This window comes from Zootoca vivipara, chromosome 11, assembly GCF_963506605.1.
Source record: "Zootoca vivipara chromosome 11, rZooViv1.1, whole genome shotgun sequence".
Classification (NCBI taxonomy): domain Eukaryota; kingdom Metazoa; phylum Chordata; class Lepidosauria; order Squamata; family Lacertidae; genus Zootoca; species Zootoca vivipara.
This window is the reverse complement of record NC_083286.1, coordinates 25,702,437-25,721,799: the sequence shown is the minus strand read 5'-3', so window position 1 is coordinate 25,721,799 and position 19,363 is coordinate 25,702,437. Positions and strand designations below refer to the sequence as shown.

Genomic DNA, 19,363 nt, shown 5'->3' with positions numbered 1-19,363 from the left:
TTTCGCAAAACAAATTCGTCTTGCGAGTCACCATCAGATCGCAAGATACATTCGTCTTGCGAAAAATTCGTCTTGCAGGGCATTCATCTTGCGAGGTACCACTGTAGAATGAAGAAGGCACGAGGCATTCCGCTAGCTGCACATCACAAAGCTTTTTTCATCTTCCTCTGTGAAAGAGGTGGGTGAGCCAGTCATACATGCAGCACCAAGCATGGCATCACCCAGGGGAAGTTCCACATATATTAATTGTTTGGCAGGAAAAGGAGGTGATTCCACTGGTAGTACTTTTCACAATGGCAAATAAGGTTGGAGTGAAAGGGCTGGTTGCCATATCCTTGCCCTGCATATACTGTTTTAAAAGCTATCACAGATGCATACAAAAGAAAATATGTTTGCATTGTATTATTGTGTATAGATGGCACAGCACAGCACAGCACAGCACAAGAAAGTTTTATGAAATTGCCCGAGAACAATGCACATAAAGTGCGTGGTTGGAAAAATAAGTTATTCATGCCAAGTGACTACCATTCCCTCCCCCTGCAAGAGGTATTTTGTGTTAAAATAATGAGAGGAATTATTTTGTTATACTGCCTGCTGTACAAAGTAGTTTGTCACGTCATATACACAAAATCTAATTTGCAGTGAGAAATTTTCAGAGTTAGTTATTATAAATAGGAGATTCTATAATTGCAGAAAGTACCATGTAAAGTGAGCAAAATTATACAGGCACTCAAGAAGCTAATTTTCTCAAAAAGGTGAGAGAAATTAAACCTGCATTCTCCAGGAGGAATAAAGGCATATGGGGACAAGGTGAAGTTTATGCAGCCTAGAGCTTCTATTCACTACATGAGCAAAGAATAATTTAGAAACAGTGGAATAAATCCTTAATATGTGTCTATATTTCCCACAAATTGCATTATTACTTAGAAAGTATCCCAAGCTATAGATCTTGGTTCTTTTTAGTAAACCTTTGCAATCTAAAATTATTGATATTATAAACTAATTTTGTTTAGATTGTGCCTTTATTTGTTGAATCAATAAAAATGTCAGAGCAGGACAGAGCTACACTGAAATGTTGTTTGGCCAAGTACGAGCTGCAAGAAAAATCATATAATCTTGTAAGATAAGCAGTTCTTAGTATAATACGGCTGCAATCATATACAGGGGAAGGACCATAGTGTAGTGGCAGAACATCTGCTTTCAACGCAGAAGCTCTCAAGTTCAATCACTGGCACCAGGGTAGGGGGTCTCCTGTATTAAACCCTGGAAAACCACTGCCTCTCATTGTCAACAACACTGGTTGGATGGACTAGTATTCTAACTCAGCAGTTTCCTATGTTGTTGAACCTACTTACTTTAGGGTAAGCCCCATTTAATTCAATACAATTTGCTTCTGAGCAGACGCGTATGGTACTGCACTGTAAAATGTGCAACGAAGACAGCACCGCCATCCATTTATGGAGTACAATCCAGGCAAATATTTGCACTCACGATGAGGGCAGCCGATAGGTCTCAAACCCTCAGTGATTTGGGAACTTCCCCTGCATGCAAAGGCAGGTTCCAGAGGATTGAGTGGATGAGAACAGGGCCGTCCTTCCCATTGGGCTGACTGGCACGGTGCACCAGGGCACCCGCCCATCAGGGGGCGCATCAAGGAGGCACACGGAGCTGCCCACGCCTCCGCCTTGCCCGCTTCGCTCCTTTCCCAGCAGTGGTGGGAGACCTGGACCTGGGCTACCTTTCGCCCACACTCCTTCAAGTCACAGTGAGCACAGACAGCTCTGCCCCACAATGCTCCGTGGCACCTCATGAGGTGCCGCGAAGCATTGTGGGGCAGTGCTGTGCTCACTGTGACTTGAAGGCGTATGGGCGGGCATGCACATGAGGTGCCATGGAGCAAACCTGTCGGGGCAGCAGCTAGGGCTCCCTGGACTGCAGCGTTGCTCCACTGCTTCCGATGAGCAGGCGGAGGCAGAGCACAGCTGGCAGCACCCCTGCCTGTCACGCCACACCCTCCTGCTGCGCCTGGCTCTGCTCGGCGGAGTGCGAGGGGTGCCGGAGGGATCATCGCACCACGTGCCCGATACACTTAAGCCGGCCCTGGATGAGAACAGTAGTGGGTCCAGTGGTCAAGAAGGCGGTTTCTGCACGTGTTGTAAAAGGAAGTGAGGGGCAGATGGGGCTCGTCAACCTGGGATGGCAGCCCATCTGGGAGAAGGAAAACTCTGATCCTAAATCTCTGCTGTCTTGCAGGATATCTTCAGAAGAAGAAAAGGCTAAGGAGTAAACTCTACACAAATCCGGAGTGGAGTCCCTAAGACAGTTGGATGACGCCTTGCATGCCTCCTTCCAGCAACTCCTGCAGCCAAGCTGGTGCCGAACGTATTGCTCTGCTTTCCTTTGGGCTACATCAGCGAGGGGGGGGGGGTCCTGTGTCCCGGAGAGGATCTGTAGGGAGAACAGGCAGGATATAAATTCAATAAATAAATACTTTTGGGTCTAGCCATGCTCACCTTTGGCCCAAGCTCCACTTCTCACTGGCTCCAACACCACCCAGCATCACACCCACGCGACAGACTGTTCCCAGGGAATTATGAACTTTGGCAGATAATAGTATCTCAGCACTGGTCTCAGGAAACCCAAGTCTCGCCTAGGCTTTTAGCTCTGTGCAATTCCAGCATAATCCATGCTCAGTCTGAATAGAGACAAGGCCCCAAAACAAGTAATTTGGATAGTTTATATTACTAATAAACACAGCCATAGTTTTTTTTCTTTTTTCCCAAAGGGCTAATTGAAGAGAAAACGGCCACCATTGCCTAAAAATGTTTACTATCTTTGTGTGTGTCCCACAGGATGACTCTTCCAGAGCTATAAACTAATGGGAGCAGTGTTTTAAAACAAACAGACAAAAGAAAAATCCCCCAAAAGCCATACTTAAATATTGTGTTGCAAGGTGTGACACCGCAATGCATGCACCAAGCTACCCAGAGCAATAAAAAAGAGCCACTCGTATAAATTGTTTTAAAACTGGAGATGAGCAAGTATTTGGAGAAAAGAAATATTATCAGGGCATGCCTTTTAAATCAAAGGGAGCACTGCACAGTAAATGCCAAAGCGCCGTGCCTGTAGGAGATTTACGGTGAAATTTCAAGGTAGCTCAGTTTTTCTCTTTGAGGAAAATGGAATTATGACATGACACCACGCCAGATCTCACGAAGTGCCAGGATAAAGATGTGATAAATTGACATTTATGGTGAGGAGCCAATGAATCTGTGCTCCTGGTATCCTTCGGGGTTTTATCTTGATGTTAAAAGGGTGTCCAAGGCACAATGTGGCTGAAATGTTTCTACTGTATGCTGTGCCTGCAACACAGGAGCAGATTTCAAAGATCAAATTCACAAGTCAGATTACGTGTATGAATTACTGCATATTTGCTTTGTCCAGCAACCCTAATATTTTCTTCTTTGATAGTCCTCTTTGAGTATTCAGGGAACTGTGTCTACCAAGGGTAAGGAACCTCAGACCCTGGGGCCATAGGCAGCCCTCTCAGACTCTCTATCTGGCCCCTGCAAATCTCCCTGGGCCTAATCCCCCCTAAGACACACCCCTCATCTCATTGATTTGCATTCTTCTTGGGTATTTTTGCCTGGCTGGAATGTGTCCAGCACTGATAATGATGGTGTGTGTGTGTGTGTGTGTGTGTGTGTGTGTGTGTGTGTGTGTGTGTGTGTAAAGTAGCCTTCTATGCAGAGGTAAAATTCTGGCCCTGCCCACTACAGGCATGTTGCTGACTGACAGTTGCCCAGAAGGGAATGCAGCCTTTGGGCTGAAAAGGATTCCTCTTGTGTGGTGTAAACTAACATCTGAGAGGGGTGGCACAAGAATAGAGCTGGACGATATCTGGTTTTCAACATTGGGATATATGATCAGCTAAATACTGCAAGATGAGTAAATATATATGCCCCAGCCACCTTTAGAACAGGGGTCCCCAAACTAAGGCCCAGGGGCCGGATGCGGCCCAATCACCTTCTAAATCCGGCCCATGGACGGTCCGGGAATCAGCATGTTTTTACATGAGTAGAATGTGTCCTTTTATTTAAAATGCATCTCTGGGTTATTTGTGGGGCATAGGAATCCATTCATATTTTTTTCCAAAATATAGTCCGGCCCCCCACAAGGTCTGAGGAACAGTGGACCGGCCCCCTGCTGAAAAAGATTGCTGACATCTGAAGGCAGCCCTGAATAGGGAAGCCTTTTAATGTGTGATATTTTATCATGTTTTTATATATGTTGAAATCCATCCAGAGTGGCTGGGGCAACTCAGTCAGATGGGTGGGGTACAATGTTGTGATGATGGTGATGGTGATGATGATGGTGATGGAATGTATCTTGGCTGTTTCTTCCTCTCCCCACTTAAGGGGAGGAAGAAGCAGCAGCTGAGATACATCATCTAGCCCTACACGGTGAGTGAGCCCCCATGCATCAGGGTCTCCTCGAACTGCTCAGCTGGGAGGAAGAAGCCTCCTGCCCCCCAGCTGAGTGGTTTGAGGAAGCTGCAATGCCATACGAGCCAGATAGGCATCAGGGCTCCCTCAAAGGTGTCCGCATCTTTCTTCCTGGAGCGACTGACAGCCCCAAGAGGAAAGATGCAGCCCGTCCGCTCGGGCAAAGCCAATTTGAGCTGCTGATACATCGTAGTGGTTGGAGAGCCGCAATGTATCAGTAGCTGAAAAAGTCTGAAACTGGTATCATGACGTGAACACCACTATGATCACCTAGGCAAATAATGACTTGAAGAGGGCACCCAGAGTTCTACATATATAGCCTCTTCACAAGGTCAGGGTGTGCTATTGTGTATGTCTATGTAAATAGAAGCAGGCTCCCTTCATCACATGGTCACTCTCCTACCTGCAAAGGGTGGCAGGGATTGGGAGGGCAGAACACAGTGGCTCAAGAGTGCCTTCTACCAGCTTTGGTTGGTGCCCCAATGACAACCATCCATGGACTGTCAAAGTCTGGCCACAGTTATTTGTGCATGACAATTAATACCATCTAATTGTCTTGAGAGTAATGGAGGAAAGAGCCACAGAGAAAGATGGGGGAAATGGTATAGCCTATGGGCCATACAATGTCTTCTCTCATTCTGAATGTATCCAAGATAAGGCCAATCTTTTTGCAGTCAAAAGCACAATGTGCATGTCCCTATTACTCCAGTTTGTCTTATTTATGTATTTCAGTGTTCTGCCCTTCTTTTCCTATTAGCTCAGGATGGGTAATAACAAGAGCACACGGAAACTTATCCTGGAAGAGCTTTGCCATGTTGATTATTTGTTAGTTCACAGCCTCATTTTGCATCTCCCAGGATCCTGTATGAAAGTGGTTGCAACCATTTAAAAATGACATGCTCCCCCCCACATGAGCAAAGCTTAATCTATTACAGTGTTTCCCAACCTTGTGCCTCCAGCTGTTTTCGGACTACAATTCCCATCATTCCTGACCACTGGTCTTGCTAGCTAGGGATGGTGGGAGTTGTAGTCCCAAAACATCTGGAGGCACAAGGTTGGGAAACACTGATCTATTATGTTAGCCACGGGGGGGGGGGGTCAGTGACCTCTGATAGAAAATAAGCATTACAATATAAATTTGGAGTAACCTAATCTATTCAATGATGATGATCCCTTCCACTATTGTGCTGAATTATTTATTTCTACCAAAACTAGTAGTATCCGCTTTGGAGGAAAACTCTAGCATTAGCCACTGTGCTTGCAAATGTACCTTTTGAATAAGTCAGTAATAGGATTTGGCCTTCTGGATAAACTAAAATCCCATTGAATGGGTCCTAGAGCCACTGCAAAAGGTTATCTCATCATCTAATGTATGCTGGAGTACTGAGCTTGAATCAAGTAGCATCACACGAGTCACAAATTATGTATTAACATTTTATTGGCTTTCCCCAGATTCCTACATATAAAAAAGACTAAATTGATGTGGTTGGATGTTCATACAGGACTGGGTGTCTTACAAATCAGCAACATGGAAGCTTGCAGATAGCAATACGTAATGAAAAGGTATAAATCTCAGCTTGAAAGTAGAATCTCAGAGTCAGTGGACTCGGTCTGATATGATCTTGATTGCTCAAGCCCACCACTAATTGAACAGCATTTTGTACAAATTTCAATCACCATTGAATGAAGGCCTAAATCAGCGGAAGGAAAATGGAAAGAGCAAAACACTTCAGGCCTCTTTCGAAGGCTGTGATAGAAATGTGTGCATGAAGTTCAGGCAGGCAATAAAACAGGCTGGATAACAAAACAAGGTCAAGGGCAGTTTCAGACAACAAACTTCTTAACACACACACACACATGGTGGTGGAAGTCCAGAGTTTTCCCTAAAAGATTAAGTGAAAAATAAATGGACTAATACCATGCAAGCAAGCAAGCAAGCAAGCAAGCAAGCAAGCAAGCAAAGGGATATTCAGTCAGTAATATTAAACTGGAAAGTGGAAGTAGTAAAACTATTTCAGAATGTTAAATGTGATTGACTTCCATCTTTATGGAAGTGCCATGGTCAGATCACTACCTGGTCAACTGGACTTCTCTGCAGGGAGGTGGGACCGATTTGGATGGTCCGCCCCTGCCACTTAATGGATCCAAATGGTTTCCAGAGAGTGGTAGGGAATGCTTTTTACCATGTGGTGGCCTTTCAGCCGATTCCCTGGTGGCCCGCTGGAATGTGGAGTTAACCAGGGCTATTGACTGCCTGGCTCCGAAGCACCCTCTCCGATTGCATGGAGCCCGGACAGCCCCGTGGTTTTCCATGGATCTGAGGGCAATGAAACAATCGCTGAGATTGCTAGAGCGCCGGTGGCGGATAACTCATTCTGAAGCTGACCGGACACGCGTTAGAGCTCAATGTCGAGCCTACCAAGTGCGGTAGCAATGGCGAAGAAGACTTTCTTCACCGTCTCTATTGCATCTGCAGAAAACAGCAGGAGGAGACTCTTTCAGGTGGTTCGCAGTTTAGTGGATCCACCTGCTCCATGGGGCACAGTACGGGCCACATGATCTCCTGCAACGATTTTGCAAAGTTTTTTGCAGATAAAGTTGCTCAGATTTGGGAAGAGGTAGACTCCACCGTGAGAGCAGGGCTGGGGTGAGGGAGTGCTAGAGGCCTGTCTAATCCAGTTGCGTGGGATCAATTTCAATCTGTTACCTCCGAGGATGTGGACAGGCTGCTTGGACGAGTGAAACCAACCACCTGTCTCCTTGATCCTTGCCCATCCTGGCTTATAAAAGCTAGCCAGGAAGGGCTGGGCGATGGGCTTCACGGGTTGGTGAATGCTTCTCTCTGTGAGGGAGCTTTCCCAGACCCGCTGAAAGAGGCAGTTATTATACCACTACTTTTTAAAAAAAACATCTTTAGATGCGGCCAATATGGCCAACTATCGTCCAGTCTCAAATCTTCCATTCTTGGGCAAGGTGATTGAGCGAGTGGTTGCTGAACAACTCTAGGCACGCCTGTAGGAAGCGGACCATTTGGATCCCTTCCAGTTTGGATCCCTCATCATGGGACTGAAACTGCCTTGGTCACACTGGTTGATGATCTCCGGCGGGCTAGGGACAAAGGTGAGAGCTGTTTCCTAGTTCTGCTGGATCTCTCAGCAGCTTTTGACACCATCGACCATAACATTCTTCTGGACCATCTAGAGGGCTTGGGAGCTGGGGGCACTGTCATACAGTGGTTCCTCTCCTTCCTCCTGGGCCGTGTTCAGAAAGTGGTGGTGGTGGGGGGGTGAGTGTTCAGACCCCTGGGCTCTCACTTGTGGGGTGCCTCAGGGTTCTGTCCTCTCCCCCATGCTTTTTAACATCTACATGCAGCCACTGGGAGAGATCATCAGGGGGTTTGGGCTGGGTGTTCATGCGGATGATACCCAGCTCTACCTCTCCTTCAAATCAGAACCAGTGAAGGCGGTGAAGGTCCTGTGTGAGTGCCTGGAGGCGGTTGGATGATGGATGGCGGCTAACAGATTGAGGTTGAATCCTGACAAGACAGAAGTACTGTTTGTGGGGGACAGGAGGTGGGCAGGTGTGGCGGATTCCCTGGTCCTGAATGGGGTAACTGTGCCCCTGAAGGACCAGGTGCGCAGCCTGGGAGTCATTTTGGACTCACAGCTGTCCATGAAGGCACAGGTCAATTCTGTGTCCAGGGCAGCTGTCTATCAGCTCCATCTGGTACGCAGGCTGAGACCCTACTTGCCTGTGGATTGTCTTGCCAGAGTGGTGCGTTCTCTAGTTATCTCCCGCTTGGACTACTGCAATGCGCTCTACATGGGGCTACCTTTGAAGGTGACCCAAAAACTACAACTAATCCAGAATGCAGCAGCTAGACTGGTGACTGGGAGCGGCCGCCAAGACCACATGACACCGGTCTTGAAAGATCTACATTGGCTCCCAGTATGTTTCCGAGCACAATTCAAAGTGTTGGTGCTGACCTTTCAAGCTCTAAATGGCCTCAGTCCAGTATACCCATTGTTCTGCCCAGACACTGAGGTCCAGCACCGAGGGCCTTCTGGCGGTTCCCTTGTTGCGAGAAGCCAAGTTGCAGGGAACCAGGCAGAGGGCCTTCTCGGTGGTGGCACCCGCCCTGTAGAACACCCTCCCATCAGATGTCAAAGAGAAAAACAGCTACCAGATTTTTAGAAGACATCTGAAGGCAGCCCTGTTTAGGGATGCTTTTATTGCTTAATCAATTATTTTATTTTATTTTTCTGTTGGAAGCCACCCAGAGTGGCTGGGGAAACCCAGCCGGAAGGGCGGGTTATAATTATTATTATTATTATTATTATTGCCTATTCTAGCATCAACAGGCAGCTTCTGCATATGCATCCATGTTATTTGGTCAGCTGCAGTATAATCAAGAGAGAATGCAAATCTTCCCAGAGCCAGAGGCAGCTCATGAGGAGACTCAATGCGCAAAATTGATAATGTTGCAGAGATTATAAACACATCAGGAGGAATGCAAAGCTTTACACTTTTCATTAATGAGCTCATTATAACAACACCTCAGCATTACAAGGTAGCTCTTCACACATTTTCAGATTTCTTCACTCTAATAAACTTGGCAGCTTTCTCTGAAGCAGCTTAACCATGATGCTTTCTAGAGCGATCTTTTGGGCAAAATAGATAGAAGGATGTGTAAACATTTGCCACAGTTATTTCGATTTCAAAGTTATTATCGGGATGGATACTAAGCACGCTTTCCAAGAATCACATTAGAGAGAACTTTTACATGACACAGAGATGGTTCAAAGAAATGAATAACTTGTCATTCCTTCAGACTGAGCCAAATTAAAATCTTCTCACAAATGAAAGCATTATACTTCTCATGCGCCACATCCCACACCTCCTTTGCAAAGCTAGCTCCTACTTCAGTGAACTTGATGTAAATGCAGATCTATTATTTAGGACTTGGTTTTAGTATCATACATTTTCCATAGCAGTAATTTAATTCTTTCAAGCAAAGACGTGCTTCTGGATTTATCCCCTAAACGTAGAATAGTATATAATAGGCCTCTGCCGGCTGGGTTTCTTTACAAGAACTCTGGTTGCCTAAGATCAATGGAAAACAAAGCTTCTGATCTCCCCAGGCCCTTTTATTTTTGTGTGGGTGGGTGTCTATATCTGTGCTACCGTATAACATTGCATACCACTGTAATTGTTCCAGACAGATTTAAAAACTGTTCTTCTTTACATAGATGTTTACATAGATCACATTAAACAAATGTCAGTATCTAGGAGGAAGGCTCTTTTTGGTCTTAAAAAGGGAAAGGGAAAGGTACCCTTGACCATTAGGTCCAGTCGCGGACGACTCTGGGGTTGTGGCGCTCATCTCGCTCTATAGGCTGAGGGAGCCGGCGTTTGTCTGCAGACAGCTTCTGGGTCATGTGGCCAGCATGACTAAGCCACTTCTGGCAAACCAGAGCAGCGCACGGAACCACTGTTTACCTTCCTGCCAGAGTGGTACCTATTTATCTACTTGCACTTGACGTGCTTTCGACCTGCTAGGGGGGCAGGAGTTGGGACCGAACAATGGGAGCTCACCCCGTCACGGGGATTCGAACCACCAGCCTTCGGATCGGCAAGCCCTAGGCTCTGTGGTTCAGACCACAATGCCACCAGCGTCCCTTTTTTGGTCTTTCTATAAGCTAAAATGTCAGGGAAGGTACATAGGAGGACCAGAAGAATCTCTCATACAGAGGATGGTCACTCTTTTAGGTCATGGAATCCCAGAAGTGTCGAGTCAGAAGGAACAGCAAGGGTCATCTTGCCCTACCCTGCGAAATACAGGAATTGCTACTCCTGTTCTCCCTAATTTATTTGCTTCCACCAGCCTAGACCTGGTGTTGCTTATCTCTCCCCTCAGTAAACATCCTGCTCGATGAGACACAACACGGCTAGGATAGAGGAAATTAACAGGTTATAGATTAGTTTTGTTAGTCAGAAGAATTTACTAACATGATGCTGAGATAATATGGCTGGAACAAAATTATATGATTAAAAAAATAGAAACACAAAACACATTTCATTTTTTCCCATCAGGACCCATTGCATGGAAACGTAACCCCAATATTAATATAGATTGATATCTACCTAGCTACTTATCTACACACAAACACATCTTACCCTATTATGAGTACTGAATGCCTCTTCTGCTTCTGTCTTAAAAGAAAATGTCACAAAAGCAAAACTATTTTTGTCTTATTCACGTCTTCTCTTTTGAGAGCAATCTTTAGAAATTATATTATATCTCCTCAAAGAAATATTTATTTTAAGACATGAAGCAGTTTGTGAGACAAAAGCTCAATTGTGCTTCATTTCTTTTAAAGGATAATCTAGCGTACATAAAACCACCTAAAACAAGCGTGTTAAAAGCAAGCTTTGCATCAGACATTCTGGACCAGGGTAAGATCTAACATTTGGAGCTTTTTTAAACAAGACTGAGAGATCAGGAGAAGAACACTAAAAAATAACTGGACACGGGTCAGGCAGGCAGCCAAATCCAACAATCCCACTCTCTTCTGGAATACAACAAGACTCTCCCAAACTAACAGATTGCCAATGACAGAATGTCATATCCTGCCAAGGATCTGGGAGACACATTTCAGGAACTGTACAAGGACAGTGGTGGTAGGAGAGGCCAAATCCCGCAAAACATAGTGAACCTCCCCAAGTGGGCCCCTGTAACCAGGACAGAGATCGAGAGCCTGGTAGCTCAATTGAAACAGGGGGAAGCCCCAGGAGCAGATTTAATACCTGCAGAGCTCTTCTGTGGCTGCGGAGACCTGTAACTTGAAACTGCTGCCTCCCACATTGTTTTTGCTGCATTAGCAGCATGGAAGTGACCTCTCTAGGGCACAGACCTGGGCAGTGTGTAGGTAGGTCCGGGGCTGCCCTGATGACAGGACACCCCACTCAACCTCACTGAGGTAGTCCAAAGGAAAGCAGAGCAATACAGCAGCTTGGCTGCAGGAGTTGCTGGAAGGCCCCATACCAGGCGCCATCCCACCACCTTAGGGACCACTCTGGATTTGTGTAGAGTTTCCTCCTTAGACTTTTCTTCTCCAGCAGGCATCTCCCAAGGCAGCAGGTTACATACACCAACATTAATCATGGCTAAATGTTGGCCTCCCATCCATGGTGGCATTCTATCAGAGTTTGAAGCTGGCTGAACTCTGAGGAGAGAGTTGGGAGCACATGCTCCCACAGCCTGGTCCCAATCTCTTTATTGCACTTGAGCAATGACACCTGTGTTGACAGAGTGTTTATTAGTGCCATCTTCTGCCCCACCGGCAATCGTTCATTATTACTTTAACTATAGTTGTTTTTGTATTATGGATTGCTGAAAATATACAAGATACAACATTCATGTGGCCTTCTCTACAGTTACAGAGGTGCGGGCACGCCTGCAGATCCCTTTGTCAGCTGGTTTAAAAGCAATGAGATGGTTTTTAGTTTAGCATAATAAGAGTCCTGCTGGATCAGATCAAAGACCCAGGTAGCCCAGCTTCCTGTTATCACAGCAGTCAGATAGATGCCTGTAGCAATATCACAAGCAGAACCTGAGCTCAGCAGCACTCTCTACACTGGTGTTCAGATTCAGAGACATCCTGCCTCTGCAAGTAGAACAGGACAGCCATGGCTGGTATCTATTGATAGCTTTATGAATTTGCCCAATCCTCTAAAAGTCAATTTTGTTTTGCTGTAAGTCCTGCAATAGAGATGTTCCTATCGACAGCTGAACCTTTAAATGTTGTCCCCATAACTCTTCCCTTTTTAATCACTAGTGGATCTCTCAGTGGATAAATGAATCTGAAGTGGAATTAATTTGCTTGTAAATGGTGGCATTTTATAGGGGCATATATCTGACCGAGGATAGTTTGCCTTCTCTGTGTGCTATTTCCATTTTAAAAAATCTGTTTAGGAAGAGAGTTGACCACAAAGAAAAAAATCAAGCCTGAACTTTCAATTTCAGAAGGGGAAAAAAAAGCAGTTTGAGTATACTGGAGTCAAGATTTGAACTCCAAGTATCCTTCCACATGTTTAAATCGAATGTTTCTATTGCCTTTTTCATCCTTGCTCTCTCAGTAATGGCAGATGAGAACAGACAGCAGAATTTAGGCTATCACTTTCCAGTTAGTTAGAGGTGTAGTTGAAGCTGATGGAAGGCTTTTTGTGCTACTAAGAGACAGTAATGCATAGACAAGTAACCCCAAGCTACATACCTGCTCCTTCATAGGCAGCATAACCCCATCCAGAGCAGTCCACATCCCCTACAACCAGCCTTGGGAACCACCCACTAACAATGCCTCAGTCTTGTCGGGATTAAGCTTCAGTTTATTGGTTCTCATCCAGTCCATTAGTCTCATCCAGCAGGCTCTTATTATGTTCTTGTGTTCTCCTAGTGAAAACAGAATTCAGGAGGAGTAGAACTTAAATCAGAGACATTTCACAGTACAATACAGAAATGGAATAGAGGAAAGTGGCCCAACTATGGAATTCTTTTAAAATGGTTTTTTAAAAATGCTCTGGGCAAACTCAGAACAAACTGCTATGCAGTGGGTGTTTTGCTGGCCTTAGGGCTCTAGAAATACTCTATTAACTGTATCATTCTCTGAAGCCAGACTGGTTGAAAGCTGCACATAGTTTTACAGAGATTTTTTTTTGCCAACAGCCATCAAAGCAGTGTCACAAGCTGATCAGTTGTTCTTAAAGACTTATCTCTTGAGCTCTGTGGCAATGTCTAGACAGGGAAACCGAAACTGAAAACTTCATTCAGTCATAAAGCTCACCTGGTAGACTTAGGTATAAGCTACTGGGTTTCACCCAGGGTGTCTTTTCTGTAAATGAAAAGTCATCCATTCATGGAAAGGCCTGCCATTCATCCTCCTTTTATAGGAATGGGGGGCTGTGTGATTTCATATACCTCTTTCCCCTGCAGCCCCCATTTTCACATCCACATTGTTCTGGAAGGTCCTTCAGTCCTGTTTATTGAAATATCTATAGATACCCTTTCATGCTGAGATAATACATTTGCTTGTGAAATGTGCCTTACAATTGAAGGTCTTAGATGATTTTGTTCAGAGGAATCAGTTATTTTTGAACATATATTTAGCATTTTAAAAACCATACCCAAAAGCTAACTGGAACTTTGGCCAAGACTAGGTGATTTTATCTCCTCTAGATTTAATCACTGCTTCAATCAAATAACCTTCATAAAATGCTTAACAGTTAGTAGAATAAATATTAGAACAACGTTCTTTATGGGGCTGAATTAATTTTTATTTGGTGCCCCTATAAACCTTATCTTGACATTGTGCCCAAAACATATGAGGTAAAATATCAATAAGATGCAATATAAATGAACAGTCCATTATGTTTTAATATCCTTTTAAAAGCGTAACGGCTTTAATGCTATTTTATCGGTCCTTGGGGACTGCTGACGCATAGACAAGCACATCTAATTCCTGATGTTGTTTAAAAACCAGTTTATGTGTTTCCATATCTCTTGTCATCTGGGGACCAAGGAGTACTGAAGTTTCAGTAAATTATTCATGTATTTTGCCCATCCTCTTTTTTATTGATTAATCCACTACTAAATTAAAGTCTAATTCGCAATCACTGTTAAGTTGAAGCACTCAGATGTAAGCCCTTTTCACCTCGTTGAATCCAAGGTTCTTGGTCTAAATCTCCACACAAACTCTTATGTGTACATGGAGCTCTTGCAAGAATGGGCTATATGAAATATGAAATGTCTCCTAAGACTATGGACCCTCAGTGTTCCAAACCACAAACATCCCACTCAGCATTCATCTCTAGAATGCCTTTTGCCAGGCAGGCCCATCTAGTCTTTAGTCATGTTTAGCACCAACATCAATTGGCATATTTTTGAATTATAGCGATATGAGCAGACAACTGCAACAATACAATATGAATGTGGTGGCTTGGTCATTTTTCTCTGGCTGCATAATTCAATGTCTTCTTTCACTGCTGAAACAGAAAAGGCAGCTTATCATAAATACTGACTGAACCTGCAGTTCTAGCAAGAAAGTGCTTTCTGGTTATTCTTCATCAGCAAGACATCTACAGACTCTGTTTTCCGCCATTACGGTGAGTTAGGATGTCGCTTCCAGAATTACGCAAAAATCCCTTTTCTTCATCATGTACCAAATGTGAATTTAAATGATAATGTTTTTGTTTGTTTGTATTCAGAGAGACAGACTCTAACAAAGCAATCTTAACTCTAGGAAGCCAGTATAATTTAGGCTGTCATAATTCACACCAGCATAAATTACCCTTTATTCATCCAGTGCTTTACCAGCTGCACTGGCTCCCAGTGGAGTACAGGATCAGATTTAAGGTGCTGGTTTTGACCTTTAAAGCTTTATTTCTCACTCTTATCTCACAGTTCCTTTTTACAAACATAAATAAGTTCACTTTGTAGGATTTATTTCAGTCCCGCAAGTGTCTTTAAACTTCTACAGTTCTTCTCCATATAGTCAATAAATTTGCTCCATTCCCTCTGGAACTTTGTCTCTCCCTGGTTTCAGTTCCCGCAGGTCAACTTTGCCAGTTCTGCATAGACCATCATTTTCATTTGCCACTCCTCAATCGTCGGTATCTCCTGTAATTTCCACTTTGGAGCTAATAGTTGTAGCAGGTGTAGCATACATAAACAGTCTCTGATCTCCCTTTGCTATTTCCTCTCCCATTAAACCTAGTAAAAAGCTTCGGGTTTGGGGGGGAAAGTGTACTTAAACATCTTTGTCAACTCATTGTATATCATTTCCCAAAATCCTTTTACTTTCTCGCATGTCCACCACATATGACAAAATTCACCATCTTGTATTTTTCTAAAAGAATCCTTTAAATTTTACACATGCAAACTCCAGGATCAGAGGAGGAAGCAGCTGAAAACTAGCAGTGATGAGTGAAAACAAAAGGGAACAAGAGGTATTATTCAATGTCCTCCTCCTCCTTCCTCTCTCCCTGAATACCACTTTTGTCTCAGACAATTTATTTTCCAAAAATGAAAATGATGCAGCCATATAGAAATTCAGGTTGTGCCTGACATGCAGTGGGCATTTATCGAAATGAATGAGTTGGTGATTTTTTAAGGCAGGATAGTCCTTTATGTACATATAGTCTGAAGATGTTAGTCACTTGTGAAAACATCCTTATTCAAGCATTTAGAGCATGGAAGACATGGTTAATTAAATCATTTTATGGAAAGCTTTTATTTGGTGCTTGGAATCCCTTAATATATGTCAAGCAATGCAATAATGAGAAAATAAACCTTCCCCTTGAGAGAGAAATCTCTTTCCAAATCTCCCCGCCGACCATTGTTCGGGAATGATTTGCACTGTTAAAATGAAGTTTTTGAGTTCTATCCCAGTACATTTCTATTGAGATTTTATATGTCACTGGTGCGGTCTGGGTTTGCTTCCACCCCTACCAGATATCATGTACTCTGTTGGGCAGAAAATTATTGTTAAATAGTCCACAATAGACAGACACGTTAACCAGAAAATGTACAGTCTCAAAGGCAGAAGAAGCACAGGATGCTGCAGAAAGAGAAGGAAAGGTTAGACAAAGCTATTATTTTTGGCATAAGATGCAGGAGGTTTTCACTCTTCTCTGTCCAGCGCATGTTTCCAATTTGTACATTGGGTAGAAAATCTATCAAAATAAATTGCAATAAATTCTGCTTATGTGGCTGATCCTCCTTTAGTAACACAAATGGTTATTATGCTGCTATAGCTTAAGCTACAGGACACCGGCATGGTTACAGCTTATTGGATTACAGTTGCAGAGGGGAGAGAGGTGTCACATGTGGGGTGCCCACCACAATTTTTCTGCCGACAGACCCACCAAATACTGGGAACCCCCAACTGAAGCAGTACCCACTTTCTATCAGATAACAGACCTTCCAAGTGTCCCTATTTTCCGTTTCTGATTTGATCCCAGAATGTCCCACTTTTCCTTAGATTTCTCTATTTTCATCGGAGAAATGTTGGAGGGCATGAAGTTACGCAAACACCGAGCCAAGGAGATAAGTAACTATACATCCTTTAGAAGACATCTGCACAGGGAAGTTTTTTTTAAAATGTTTAATGTTTTGTTATGTTTTTATATATGTTGGAAAGCCGTCCAGAGTGGCTGGGGTAACCCAGTCAGATGGGCAGGGTGATGATGATGATGATGAAATAGGACGTCCCTATTTTATTGGAGAAATGTTGAAGGGTATGAGATAAGGCATCCACATGAGCCAGATTTTCTATTTCCCTGGTGCCTAGTGCAAAATAACTCAGACCTGCTCAGGTCCCAGGTCAATTATTTCCAATATTTAAGAGGAGGTTGAGTGTGTGTGCAGAGATAGAGAGAGGAAGGAAGGAAGGAAGGAAGGAGAAGAAGAGTTTGGATTTGATATCCCGCTTTATCACTACCCGAAGGTGTCTCAAAGCAGCTAACAATCTCCTTTCCCCTCCTCCCCCACAACAGACACCCTGTGAGGTGGGTGGGGCTGAGAGACTTCAGAGAAGTGTGACTAGCCCAAGGTCACCCAACAGCTGCATGTGGAGGAGCGGAGACGGGAACCCGGTTCCCAAGTTTACAAGTCTGCCACTCTTAACCACTAAACCACACTGGCTCAGGAAGGAAGGAAGGAAGGAAGGAAGGAAGGAAGGAAGGAAGGAAGGAAGGAGAGAGATGCCTCAGAATGATGTCAAGTCAATGGTCCATCCATAACAATATTTTCTTATCTGTCTGGTTACGCTCTTCCAGAATCTCAAGTTGAACTGCTTATTGAAATCCTTTAAATAGAGATATCAGTAATTAGAACTGGTATTTTCTACATCGGGGTAGGCAACATGGTGCCTTCCATCAACTACATCCCCCATCAGCCCCAGGAGGCATGGCCTATGATAAGGAATTGTGGTCCTGAATATCCGCAGAACACCAAAATGCTTACCCTGAACATGCACTCCGTCATCAAGTTGCAGTCATTATCGGGGATCAGCACAATACTCTTCCTCATGCAATACCCGTCTTTGCACAGCGCTGTTTGATCTCTGCTTAACGCACAATCCCTTGCTATCGCCAGGCTCAGAGCCAGCCACTAGCACAATGGCATGGGCTTTGTTGTTGGCAGATGGATGCAGAGGGAGCCTGTGTAACTACAAGCAATATGCTTGTGGCCTCTCCCTAGTCAAGGTATTCAACAAGGTGTCAACCAGCATCAGAATCAAAGCCTGGCCAGAGCATGCTACCAAATGTAGACAGAACATCCTGACTGCAATTTAAACGTGGAGCAGAGAAATCACTCTGATAACTCATCCCTTGAATGTTAAATGGATGTGGTAATCACTTTGGAAAACAGATAATGACACAATGGGCACAGCATGTGAAAATAAAGGAATAATTGTGCCCCTAGGGCATTGAATGGGACTTAAAACATAACAATGTGTGCGCCTGGATTCTGAAGATATGATTAATATGTATCTCAGAAATAGCCCTGATTAAAAAGTAGTCTTTGTCACTGAAAATACATTTTGTGCGGAAGAGAAGGGTGAGCCAACAGTGCAATGCAGTTAAAGGAAGCTGCTCTTTCATTTCACAAAAACTATAATGTGGATTTGTAGAATATTAACTCATAAGTAGCTTTATCTGAATATGGCCAACAAGTCAGAGTACTTCACAAAAGCACAAGTCAATTGCAGAAGAACTGTCTTCTGTTATTTTTTGCAGTGACAGCAACCACTTCTCAGTCAAGGAAACAGCCACAGGCGACGTGTCAAATAGTCTCTCCAATTGTCTACACTCCGTATTATTCAAGAGATACTAGACCACTACCATCCCAAAGATGCCTCTGTTATCAGATCTAGACATTTTCAAACTCTGTTCTTCCTTTCAAACTACCATACAGAATAGGTTATGCTATCTAGTGATATACAAACATATCTGCTTTCCAGCAAAGGGAGTCCATGGCATACTGATCTGATCTTTGCTTTTCTTTGTTTTTCTTTTTAGCTTGCAGCAGATATAGATTTGTTTTCTCCTTTCTAGTCTCAAAAAGATAAATGGGCAAAAAAACAAAACAAAACTTCCAGCATCGGTTCACTGTTGTGTTGGGCTTGATAAATTTCCCAATAGGCTCTTTAATGCATTGTGCAAATTCTTTTAGCTTACAATGATCAGGTTTATCTTCATTGATATTTATTTTGATTTAACTACTGTATAACTAATGCTGTCCACATAGAATTTGTAATCACAGAATAACATGCAGTTGCTGGTTGAACCAACAACTATAGAAACTACTTACACAGAAAACAAACTCAGAATCTATTTCTTTCCATTAATTTCACCAATTAATAACAGCAACAACAACCCGGGACTGAATCCTTATGCCTGTGCTCATTTTCATTTCATTATAATGCTAGGAGAATGATAAATGATGCAGCCACTTGCTCACATTACGGTTTGGCCATTTTAAATTGTTTTAAGAATTATTCTGGAAGTGTTTGTCAGGGATATTATTGCTAGGATCTCTTACTCACAAGTAGGACCCTGGCAGAGACACATGCCCGACTGACATGTTCCCTCCCTCCTGGTCGATCGTTCAGGAGCTTCAAAAGCTTTCTCCAGCCCGAACATCACAGCAACGATGCCAACTGACATCAGCACACTTACGGATCCACAAAGTTTGCGCAGTTGCATAACAGAACTCAGCAACTCAGCATTTTGGCTAATCTATGTTTATTTACATATAAACATACACGGAGCACTGCAACATGGCTCCCTCTCTCTCT

At 43.7% G+C, this 19,363-nt stretch overlaps 1 long non-coding RNA gene across 1 annotated transcript in view; it reads left to right on the top strand.

The window, feature by feature from the left end:
* The window catches only part of LOC118076833 (uncharacterized), a 50,983-nt gene extending 33,575 nt beyond the window's left edge, over positions 1-17,408 (top strand). Inside the window, exons 3-5 of the long non-coding RNA XR_004691569.2 lie at positions 14,556-14,666; positions 15,449-15,509; positions 17,058-17,408. This is a non-coding gene — a long non-coding RNA (uncharacterized LOC118076833). The remainder of the gene's footprint in view (positions 1-14,555; positions 14,667-15,448; positions 15,510-17,057) is intronic.
* The last annotated feature ends 1,955 nt before the right edge of the window (positions 17,409-19,363 follow it).